The sequence below is a fragment of the Schistocerca nitens genome, chromosome 1 (genome assembly GCF_023898315.1).
Source record: "Schistocerca nitens isolate TAMUIC-IGC-003100 chromosome 1, iqSchNite1.1, whole genome shotgun sequence".
NCBI classification, from domain to species: domain Eukaryota; kingdom Metazoa; phylum Arthropoda; class Insecta; order Orthoptera; family Acrididae; genus Schistocerca; species Schistocerca nitens.
Window position 1 is genome coordinate 957100254 of NC_064614.1, and position 12656 is coordinate 957112909.

Sequence of the window (12656 nt, forward strand, 5' to 3'; positions counted from 1 at the left end):
CATCAGGAATATTTCAACCGTTCTAAAGTACGCAAAAGTCGGCTGTTGGTGATGTGATTGTGCAGGGGAAAGGCGAAGAAACAACCACGACTAAACGAAGACTAGGCAGACCTAGTGTACTGACGGACACAGACGGTCGAGGACTGCAGAGGGTGGTCGAAAAAATCCTCAGGAAATCGCCGGAAGAAATCAGTCCTGAGTTTCAAAAATGCTACCAACAGACCAAGTGGCACAGTGACTGTGCAGAGGGAGCTAAAAGAATGGGCTACAGTGGCTGAGCTTCTCCTCACAAGCCACACATCTGCGTGTAACTGGTGACGCTTGAGCTGATGTAAAGAGTGACGCCGCTGTATAGTGGGTGACTGTAAACGAGTGATTTTGAGTGATGAATCGCCCTGTACCCTGTAGCAATCCGATGGAAGGGTTTGGGTTTGATGAATGCCTAGAAGAACGTAAGTCCCATAGTGCTCAGAGCCATTTGAACCATTTGAAGTAGTTTGTGTTACTGTAGAGGCGACTGTATCCAACAGGTGTACGTCAACTTTCAAAACTTCTCGTTAGGTGTGGACTCTTTACACCTCCATATCTCCGGAGAAGTTTTAGAACTTGACGGAAAGCTGTTGTATATAGTCGCCTATACTGTAACACAAACGACTAGATGACATACCTAGAGTTGTGTATAGGAGCCTGAAGGTGATGCCGATGAGGCACCGAAACTGGTAGCTAAATAAAATTATTAAATAAAATCACAGCTGGCTGTTGGTATCCATTTTCTTAAAGTTCTCCGGTTTTGGCTCTTGAGGAAAATGAGCTGCCATTCCTCGACAAGTATTCAGACACGTCATTGAAAACGTAACCAGCAGCGTAGTTCAGGCCGTCATAAAAACGAAGGGTGGGTACACCCAATATTAATGTCCACTAGTACGTGTCCGGACACTTTTGATCAGATGGTGTGGTAGGCTGCATAGAGCGCAGCCACGGAATGAGGTGAGGTGGGGTGTAACATTTAGCACTGCGTCCACCGGCTGTGCTGCGTGTCTGCGGGCGGGCGGTGTGTCTGCGCTTCGGTGGCGCAGCTTACCGCTTGCCCGCGCCGTTCTTGCGCCGTCATGCGCCCCATTGTGGCTCCCAGTCCAGTTGCAGACCAGCCTGGCCGCACGTGCGCCTGTCGCTGTAGCTCTGTGCCTCTGCGTGCGCAGCCAGCGGCTCACGGGCGCAATTTCCCGCTCCGCAACGCAGGGCTGCGAACGCCCCGGGACCAGAACGCCGCGCCGCTGCACATTCAGAGCAGTCCAGTTCGGCTCTGCCGCCGCCGCCGCCGCCGCCGCGCGGGCCTTAATTGCCGCCCTGAGCTGGGGGCGCAACTGCGCGGAAATGGCCGCCAGCCCCGTTCCGGCAGTCGGCGTCGGATTACGTGCTTTGTGGGGGCAACAGTGCTCACTGCCGTAGGTTTAGAACACGGCTTCTGGCAGTGTCGACTGAGATACGTCGTTTGATATTCTGAAGGGATGAAACTAGAGGCAGCAGATTTCCAAAATCAAAATGTGGCATCCAAATTAGCCGTTGAAATGAATCTATATTTTGGGGAAACTTTATTAAAAAAAAACACACACACACAGTATTTTATAAAAATTAACACATGAATTAATTCTTCGTTATAATTATTTCCTTTATAGCTTCCACAATAAAACCACGCTTCTCATCAATCCATTAAGCATTTATGATAGAAAACATTCTTTCTAAAGCAGTGTTGGTGCCAGCTAGAGCCACTACAAACACAGTAATGTGGTGCTAACATTTTACAGCAGATATTTTGAAAGGCAACGTAGTTTACAATGACAGACCATTTTTCACTAAGACATTTAACAGTTCTTAAGTCGTGGTTTTTCACTACACTTAAGTTCTTCACACTTTTTTCTCGGAATATTTTCATCGAACTCTTCTATAGTTTTGTCGCTGAGGCGATTTCCAAGGAAGAGCATATCTGAGTTGAGCACAGTTGAAGAACCTCAAATATCATCTCTCTTTCAGATTGGTTTAATCAAAGTGTGTTTAAAAAAAAAAAAAAAATTCTTTATTATCAAAACCATTTATAATGATACATAAAACAACCCACTACCTTACTACATTAGTGGGTCCTAACATTAATACATTTGTATTAAAATGTTGCAGCTATATTAGTGTTAGTTGGTGAGCTACAGTTATATTTTATTAATAACAATGGGCATCTAATATCTACATGTACTATGTATTTCCTATTCTTATGACTAGTCTAATTTGTATATATATACTGCAGCATCACATGTGTGCCAGCAAAGATATAAACCTACTTGCTTTTGCCTTGCTCTTCGAGCTAAACCCGAAGAGCATGCCCCTGGCACTGGGCTGGCCTCGATGTTATTTTGCTGCAGTCCCTATCTTAATTTCCTATAACTAAATCCTACAAACTAACTAATCCTACGTCAAATCCGGTGTGTGTCACGTTCGGTGTTTATTCCCCACCCCCCCTGATCCTGCACGTGGCGGATTCCAACTTAGATGTAGTCGGCCGATCCACGCACAGGCGGTATGGGAGTAGGGCTCCTAGACGCAATTGGTAGTTATTGTATCTCGCCTAAATAGTCAATGAGAACTTTTCGAGATACCTCGTTAGCCAAGCTGTTTAAGGTCTGAAATGTTCCCTCTTGTCTGAGTAGTTGGTATGTGTCGCGGTTGGGTAGTCTGTCTCGTAGTGTGTTGGCAACATCATTGAAGAGTGGACATTCGTAAACTACATGCTCAGGTGTACCCTCCGGATCGCCACAGTCACACGCTGGTGTCGCCCTCTTCCCAAATCGACATAAATAAGTCGGGTAGGGTCCATGGCCAGTGAGAAAGTGGATCAACCCTCGCGTAGGCTCGAAGTACTTTAGTTCAAGACGTTCCCTGACATCAGGTAGGAACTGAAAGGTTCTTCGTCCCGTCTCTTCTGCCTCCCAAGTCTCCTGCCAGAGCTCCTCCCCTCTTTTCCTTATCTCTCGCTTATCCCCCACTCTAATACCCATTATGTCCGCAATCTTTTCATAGTTTCCTTTCTTGGCCCAATACCACGCCGCCTGCTCCCTTATCTTTATGTCCAGGGGGCAGAGCCCCATTATGGCTAATAGGGCCCCCCCCGGAGATGTTCTATAGGCACCTACTGCTCTTAGTACCATGTTTCTCTGGACCCTTCTCACGGCCATGGCAGGCACAACCCTCGTGAGCCTGTGCGCCCAGACTCCCGAGCCATATCCCACAACCGAGGTTAAAATACTATTGTGATAAAGTTTAATTAAGTGTGGAGGAAGATGAAATCTTTTGTGACCTATTGAAATGAGATTATTTAATATCTGAAGGGCTCTTTGGGAGACAGTATCAATGTGTTTTCCGAAGTTCCACTTCTCATCAATGATGATTCCCAGGTAACGTGTCTCTCGTCGTCGGAGAACTGGTGAACCGTCTATTCTTACTGTCGGGTTTCTGATGAGTTGTCCTTTTAGTAATAAGTAGGTTGATTTACTAGGTGAAATCATCATTTTAGTCGTGCGGCACCACTGTTGGAGTTTCTCTAAAGCTGTCTCTATTTTTGGTTCAATGTCTTCGCGGCTACGGCCACCGACCAACAGAAGGAGGTCATCCGCATAGGCTATCACATCTAGCACCTCATTACTTTGCTGTAATCTATCTAATAAAGGCTCCATGTGGATGTCCCAAAAAAGGGGTCCTAAGACAGAACCTTGGGGACATCCTTTCGTAATTACCTTCCCAACTCTTTCGCTAGATGATGATAACCAGACCTCTCGATCCTTACAATAGCTCCTCAGGCAACCATATAGCGGCCCTGGACACTCTTTCTCCCGCAAGCAGGAGAAGAGCGAAGGCCACCACAGGTTGTCAAAGGCGCCACTGATATCCACCATGATGCCGACCACGTATTTGTGAGGGGTCGAGCCACAGACCTCGGCCGCCAGAGCAATTGCATCAGATGCCGATCGCCCCGGCCTGAACCCGAACTGCCTGTCACTCATCCCACACAAAACCCGGTGTGCTGTCAGTCTGTCAGCTAGTAATTTCTCTAATACTTTGCCAAATACGTCCAACAGGCAAATCGGCCTGTATGATTTTACTTCTGCAGGGTCCTTTTCTGGTCCTTTCTTTATAATTACTACGTTCGCCATTTTCCATTTCTTCGGAAATCTTTTCTGTCTGACGCATTCGTTATATAGATGTGTTAGTGGCGCAATTAGCTGAGGCGCCAGAAACTGCACTACCTCCGCCACAATGCCGTCTGGCCCAGGTGCTTTCCCTTTTTTTAGTGATCTTATGTGGGTTGCCACCTCCTCCTCTGAGAAGGGGTAGACAGCCGTTTCATTAATATATTCCTCTTGATCTTCTTCTCTAAGTTGCTTCTGCCCCTCTGTCTCCCCATCCGCATTATCGTCAGGCAACAGGGACCGGAGAAGGACCCCCGCAGTCTCCTGCCAGGACTCCGTCATCCCATCCCCGTGCCTGACTGTTGATAGTTCCAGAGGAGAGCGGATTTTTTCCCTTACCAATTTGTACGGAAGCCCCCATGGGTCAGTGACTAGCTGGTTAAGCACGAAGTTTTCCCAGCTTCTCATCCTGACTTCGCGCAGTTCCTTTTGGAACTTCCGCTTTTCCTCTCTATATAGTATCTGCCACCTTTGTCGTTCCTGCCAGACGACACTGCGCTGGTAGTGCTTCCTCAGCCTTCTGACAGACTGACGCAGTTCCCCCAGTTCAGCAGTCCATGGTGACGGAGAGGCCGCCATGGCCCTCCTCCTTGTCGGTACGGCTGCTTTCACCGCTCTTGTCACTGCATTCACCAGTTCCTCAGCTCTCTGGTCCACGTCTATGTCCAGTTGTACGTCACCTTCTGGTAATGGAGGAATGTCACACTCCCTCGCTAGACGTTCCCAATTTGCTCTCTTGTAGTTCAGTTGCACCTCCCACCCCATGGCCCAGCGGCACTCTCTTTCTCCCAGGGTGAAACATATTAGATTGTGATCACTTGTGGTAGCGTTTTCTATGACTTTCCAGTTTTGGATAATGTTTGCCATATTTGGAGTTGCAAGGGTAACATCAATATTTGTGCCCTGTCCTCCCCCTGCAGCGTAGGTAGGAGGATTGCCGGCCTTATTTGCAACCACAAGTTGCGATGCCATTATGAATTCTTCGACTTTTTCACCGTTAGCGTCCCTTGTGCCGCTGTACCACAGGGGAGATTTGGCATTGATATCAGCTGTTATCACGAGCTTTCTCCCCTGTAACGCCGTGGTGACTCTCGCTAGATGGTCTAAGTGATGTTCTATGCTATCCCCATACTGGAAGTACATGTTTATGAGAGTCATGGTCCCCATAGGGGTTTGTAGCTCCACGACATTACAGTGGCTTGTTGTGAATTGCGAGAGCGTAGTGACTCTTAGGAGTCTATTTGCAATTATAATTGCTGCCTTCGGGTCGTCCCCTCTGCTGACTATTTGCCAGCCCGTGGCAGCGAAAGCTATTTTTCCGGCCAGGGAGTATGGCTCCTGCAGACAGAGTACATCTAGTCTCCTCTCCTCCACCTCCCTTCGGAGCTCTTGCATGACGAGTCTGCTGTTATGAGTATTAAGCTGTCCAATAGTTATTTTCGTCATGGGAAGTAAGTGTGTATTCGGTCATGTGGCCAAGTCTTGCTCCAGTCGAATGCAATCCGTCCGTGTGCTAAAACTGATTGTTCGTAAATGTCTTTTAGATTAAATGTCTCACCTCGTCTTTCAAAAACTTTCATGAGCAGATCTCGCAAGGCTCCGAAGTCGGTGGGAAGATTCACTGATTTTAGCTGGATCCTGTCAACAGCCTCCATAACCGAGAAGGTTATCTTTCTGCCTTCTTTATGCCCTACGCGGACCACATGTTTCCTTTATTCTTAGGGCGTGACCACATTTTAAAATGAAATCCTTCGGCTTTATGCTGTCAAAATATTATGGTCATGTCCGCAGCTCGCGGTCGTGTGGTAGCGTTCTCGCTTCCCACCCCCGGGTTCCCGGGTTCGATTCCCGGCGGGGTCAGAGATTTTCTCTGCCTCGTGATGACTGGGTGTTGTGTGCTGTCCTTAGGTTACTTAGGTTTAACTAGTTCTAAGTTCTAGGGGACTGATGACCTCAGATGTTAAGTCCCATAGTGCTTAGAGCCATTTGAACCATCTTGCAGTACAATGTCCCACATTTAAATGAGTAAGTCCACCAGAAACTTTAACAACTGGTTGGTCCTTGACGTTGATGTTGACTGCTTTAGGTGAAATCTGGAACTGGGGCAGAGCTCTCGCTGTCTCGACACTGTACTGACCTCAGCGCGAGGACGCCGCTGTGCTGAGAGGTGAGGCGTAGTTTGCAGCAGCGACTCCTGTACGTCGTTTTGGATTGCCGCGAGTCCTCGCTAGCGTCTGTGGTATCGATTCGCGTTGCCAATTTTGGTGTGGCAACACAGTTTCTGTAAGAAACCACCGCCAGAACGAACTGCAACTCAACGCATATGTCTCCAATGATTAGAATAAATGACAGCAAATGGATGCCTTCTCAATTCTGGTTGATTTTCTATTACATAACGATTGTGTGTTGAAGATACACACACACTTCCATTTTCTGTATACATAAGTAATGCACGCCAAACTGATGACAGGATTACAAAGAAGCGCGCTTCATTCTACCTTTAGACTCTGTAGTAATCATGATTAAAAGGATGACACCTGCACATAATGGGCCACTCCCTCCGGAGGTTCGAATCTTCCCTCGGGCATGGGTGTGTGTGTGTTGTTCTTAGCATAATTCAGTTTAAGTTGTTTTAAGTAGTGTGTAAGTTGACCTCAGCAGTTTGGTCCCTTAGGAATTCACACACATTTGAACATTTTGGTACATCGTGTTATTTTTGCTAATTAAATGTGGTGATCGTGATTTGAGTCATTGAAGTGTGTGTCCCGTGTTTCCCATTTAGCTGGAAGACAGGGTCTCACGTGCCAATTTGCTTGTGGCTTGGCGGCGGCTGCATAGGACTCCGTTTAGTCTAGCAGGGGTTTCTGACAGCTTAAAAGGACACGTACAGGAGGCAATGGGGGATTTGCACAGACCGTAAGGCAGACAGCTCTGGTAAAAATCTGAATATACTGTTTCAAAAACACATTCGAATGCGAAGTAGCTTGTTACAATATAAAAACGGTTACTCCACCGATAATTAAATAAAGTCCGGTATGAAAATGTCTTGCTGTAAGGCAAGACAAATAAAACAAGTAACTAAAACATAAAAAGTGTTTAGATGACTCGTCGAGCTCCTGTTGAGAGAAAGACTGACTGAGTGAGTGAGTGAGTGAGTGAGTGAGTGAGTTAGCTCACAATGATTGGTAGCCGGAAAAACGGGGATGACTGAAACACAGTTAGCAGCCGCACAAATTACGTATAGCGAATGCATGCTTAGTTCTCACGCCTTTCTTTCGGGATGTAACGGTTGCATCACTATGAAACAACAATGGAAATACTTCACCGATCAAAGCTGCAGTAACCAGAGTAGCGCGGTCGATGGGTGCTACCGGCCGCTGTGGCCGAGCGGTTGTAGAAACTTCAGTCCGGAATCGCGCTGCTGCTGCGGTCGCACGCACGAATCCTGCCTCGGACATGGCTGTGTGTGATGTCCTTAGGTTAGTTGGGTTTAGGTAGTTATAAGTCTAGGGGACTGAAGTTAAGTCCCATAGTGCTTAGAGACAAATATGGCTGCTACCAAGTGAAGGAAGCATGCACACAGATGTGGAAATGGCGGCAACTCCTGCGCTAGTGAGGATAATGACGTGCTCTAGTCAAGAACGATGATCCACAGAGATGGCGAGCTCCTGTGTCGACACGTTTGTTTGCGTGAACACCGCACCACAGCAGGCATCTGCCAGTAGAAAGACGATCGCATAATCAACCTAAGAAGGGTGGCTGTTAAGGTTTATTCCGGGAAGCGAAATCAGGCCTCATGGCTCAGACGTTTGGGCTACTGGAGTGGAGGCAATTCAGCTAAGGGCTGCATGGTGTAGTGTCTATCTCCCGCCAACTACCTGTGGCTTGAATTTCAAACTAACGGTTGCAGGAACAACTAAACCGTTGTTTCGGAGAATTACTCCTCCTGCAAGACGACCTTCTAACTAGGCAATCCTACGGCAGTCGGTAATTGCCAGGGAAAACTGGTTGCCAGCCTGAGTGGCCGAGCGGTTCTAGGCGCTTCAGTCTGGAACCGCGCGACCGCTGCTGTCGCAGGTTCGTATCCTGCTTCGGGCATGGATGTTTTGATGTCGTTAGGTTAGTTAGGCTTAAGTATTTCTAAGTTCTATGGGACTGATGACCTCAGATTTTAAGTCGCATAGTGCTGAGAGCCATTTGAAATTAATTCCACCAAGTTCTGAAATAATAATCATATCAACCCGTGACTTACGTCAGCCGATTCGTAATTTTAAGGACAATCCAAATTTGCAATCGGAAATGTGAATTAACTTTCTGTTAAATGAAACTATATAGCTCCAGAGACGGTTTCAAATCTCAAACATCTGTGATTGCTGCATGTATGCAGACTGAAGTGACGAATGAAAATTTGTACCAAGGCTGGGATTCGAACGTGGGTCGCACGCGCACTGGTCAGATGTGGTACCCACTACCCTACCCAAGCGTAGTGGCTGTGCTCGGCTGCACGGACTACACTAGCACACCTCCCTCCTCAGTCCAAATTCCCAGTCCCGTCTGAGTCGATTTTGTATCCCCACTTAACTCGAACTGCGTTGAAGACGCTCTCCAACTCTATTTCAATAGTACCTCAGCATCTAACGAAACGGGGAATCCTTCAGATATACATTATAAATGTCTGAGACTTAAAAAGATCTCTGGAACCATATAATATGTAGTTTCATTTGATCAAAAGCACCTTCGCATTGGTTTCACGCGGGATCCCACGTTTCCTTCGGTGCTGATTTGCTTTTTAAACGCAGCTGTAGTATCTCTGCAAAGTGGTAGATATCGAAATAGACGACAGAGGTATAGAGAAACAATTAAAATCGCTCAAAAGAGGAAAGGCCTCTGGACCTGATTGGATACCAGTTCGATTTTACACAGAGTACGCGAAGGAACTTGCCCCCCTTCTTGCAGCGGTGTACCGTAGACCTCTAAAAGAGTGTAGCGTTCCAAAGGATTAGAAAAGGGCACAGGTCATCCCCGTTTTCAAAATGGCTCTGAGCACTATGGGACTTAACATCTGAGGTCATCAGTCCCCTAGAACTTAGAACTACTTAAACCTAACTAATCTAAGGACATCACACACATCCATGCCCAAGGCAGGATTCGAACCTGCGACCGTAGCGGTCGCGCAGTTCCAGGCTGAAGCGCCTAGAACCGCTCGGCCACAGCGGCCGGCCCCGTTTTCAAGAAGGGACGTCGAACAGATGTGCACAACTATAGACCTATATCGCTAACGTCGATCAGTTGTAGAATTTTGGAACACGTATTATGTTCTAGTATAATGATTTTTCTGGACACTAGAAATCTACTCTGTAGGAATCAGCACGGATTTCGAAAAAGACGATCGTGTGAAACCCAGCTCGCGCTATTCGTCCACGAGACTCAGAGGGCCATAGACATGGTTTCCCAAGTAGATGCAGTGTTTCTTGACTTCCGCAAGGCGTTCGATACAGTTCCCCACACTCGTCTAATGAACAAAGTAAGAGCATATGGACTATCAGACCAATTGTGTCATTGGATTGAAGAGTTCCTACATAACAGAACGCAGCGTGTCATTCTCAATGGAGAGAAGTCTTCCGAAGTAAGAGTGATTTCAGGTGTGCCGCAGGGGAGTGTTGTAGGACCGTTGATATTCGCATTATATATAAATGACCTTGTGGATAACATCGGAAGTTCACTGAGGCTTTTTGCGGATGATGATGTGGTATATCGATAGGTTGTAGCAATGGAAAATTGTACTGAAATGCAGGAGGATCTGCAACGAATTGACCCATGGTGCAAGGAATGGCAATTGAATCTCAGTGTAGACAAGTGTAATGTGCTGTGAATACATAGAAAGATAGATCCCTTATCATTTAGTTACAATATAGCAGTTCAGCAACTGGAAGCAGTTAATTCCATAAATTATCTGGGAGTACGCATTAGGAGTGATATAAAATGCAAGGATCATATAAAGTTGATCGTCGGTAAAGCAGATGCCAGACTGAGATTCATTGGAAGAATCCTAAGGAAATGCAATCCGAAAACAAAGGAAGTAGGTTGCAGTACGCTTGTTCGCCCACTGCTTTAATACTGCTCAGCAGTGTGGGATCCGTACCAGATAGGGTTGATAGAAGAGATAGAGAAGATCCAACGGAGAGCAGCGCGCTTCGTTACAGGATCATTTAGTAATCGCGAAAGCGTTACGGAAATGATAGATAAACTCCAGTGGAAGACTCTGCAGGAGAGACGCTCAGTAGCTCGGTACGGGCTTTTCTGAAGTTTCGAGAACATACCTTCACCGAGGAGTCAAGCAGTATATTGCTCCCCTCCTACGTATATCTCGCGAAGAGACCATGAGGATAAAATCAGAGAGATTAGAGCCCACACAGAGGCATACCGACAATCTTTCTTTCCACGAACAATACGAAACTGGAATAGAAGGGAGAACCGATAGAGATACTCAAGGTACCCTCCGCCACGCACGGTCAGGTGGCTTACGGAGTATGGATGCAGATGTAGAGTTGGGGGATACCAAGTAGGCTGAGGTGTGACTGGGATTTTGGATTACGGAGTGAAGCGTGTTAGGATAGCACGTGCAGCGGGGCAAAATCTCTGTGCAGTGGTGGCGTAGTGAGCAGGAGATCCGGGTTCCAATCCCGGCCTTAGCACAAATTTTCATTCGTTGCTTCAGTCAGCATATATAAATTACCTTTTATTTGCTCACCCTCTCTTTGTTAGTAAGCTGGACAGTGATCCAGTCGGTTAAGCATGCCTTGTGGTAGGTTAGTGAAGAGTATCTGCTTTACACTCCCTTTCAACTTGGCCTGATATCTGACAGCGTTGTTTGAACCACCCTGCCTTCAGATTCCTTGACGTTAGTGAGGCATATGGAGGTTCGTCCATTAAATGGGGGACGGCAGCAGGTAAAATACTCGTACTATGCGTATTCAGGTTAATACCAGTCTAACAGCTCCGGGACATGGTAATAACCCGGTTAGACCGGTGCGTGTATGTGGGTGTGCAGCGTGGGCGGTGGCGCCGGCACGCACAGTGGAGGGCAGGTGGGGCGGTGCGTGGGAGTTTGGTGCCGCGTGCCGCCCGCCGGCCGGGGTCATCTGTTGGGGCGCCGCGCGGTCGTCATCGATCGCGCCCAGAGCCAGGCCGTGCCTGCCCGCCTGCCGCAGTCGCGACGCGCGGCGGATCTGGCGTCGTCTCCGCACCACGCTTACCTCCTATATTGCACTCTTAACGAATCATCGTACACCGTGTGTTAATTTTCATTGACGCGCCCGGTGTTCCTGTGGTTTCGTACTCACTGACCCTTGGGGGCATTCATAAAGTTTGCCACTGCTGCCAATAGAATGAAACAAGGCGAACACTGGAAGAACGCGGGTAAACTACTTTGCGAAGGCCAGCAGATGGCTTGAAGAATATGGCCGTGTTCACCAGTGGCAGACGTGTGGCAGCACCGACCGCTGCGAACACGTGGCAGGCGGCCGAAGCGCTGCATCGGCAGAACACATGGGGGCGCGCGCGCTCTCACACCCCCTACTCTGCAACGGCTTTACAGTAGCTGTTCGGTGAAAAAATGTGGTTCTTTCGTTTCTTATAGCATGAAGTACCAACTTCTTGATTAACTGCTTATCTTGTCGTTACTGGTTATAATTAATGCAATATTTCGGAATTACGTATCCCACCACACGAAATTCTAATAGTTTTCGACGAAAAATAAAGTCGCTATGAATTTACGTTTTGTACACATTAGATCATACATTGCTGCGTATGAAATATAGCTAACATCTATTAAAACTAGGGAGGAGTTCTATATCTATTTTAAATCTTGAGAAAAGTCGTGTCATGTAGCACACTTCTGCCCATGTGCAAACAATACGGGCTTTACTGAATTATTCATAACATTCATCAAATTTTTAAACTGTTCAAGATTTAGCTCACAAAGGGAGAACTGTTTTGGCATGTGGTTAATATGTGAAGGCAACGGCCTTGCCGCAGTGGATACACCGGTTCCCGTCAGATCACCGAAGTTAAGCGCTGTCGGGCGTGGTCGGCACTTGGATGGGTGACCATCCGGGCCGCCATGTGCTTTTTGCCATTTTTCGGGGTGCACTCAGCCTCGTGATGCCAACTGAGGAGCTCCTCGACCGAATAGTAGCAGCTCCGGTCAAAGAAAACCATCATAACGACCGGGAGAGCGGTGTGCTGACCACACGCCCCTCCTATCCGCATCCTCCACTGAGGATGACACGGCGGTCGGATGGTCCCGATGGGCCACTTGTGGCCTGAAGACGGAGTGCATTAATATGTGAAACTTTCAGAGGTACCGCAGTAGAAGGAACTGCAGATTGTATCCAGTGGAATAATTTCTTGAGTGCTATCGAT

The 12656-nt window shown here is 47.4% G+C and overlaps 1 protein-coding gene and 1 pseudogene across 1 annotated transcript in view; both read left to right on the top strand.

Annotated features, from left to right (window-relative positions):
- LOC126194748 (syndecan) overlaps positions 1-12656 on the top strand; it is a 273357-nt gene that overhangs the window by 15910 nt on the left and 244791 nt on the right. The window lies entirely within an intron of this gene.
- On the top strand, positions 12251-12368 carry LOC126211830 (5S ribosomal RNA; annotated as a pseudogene).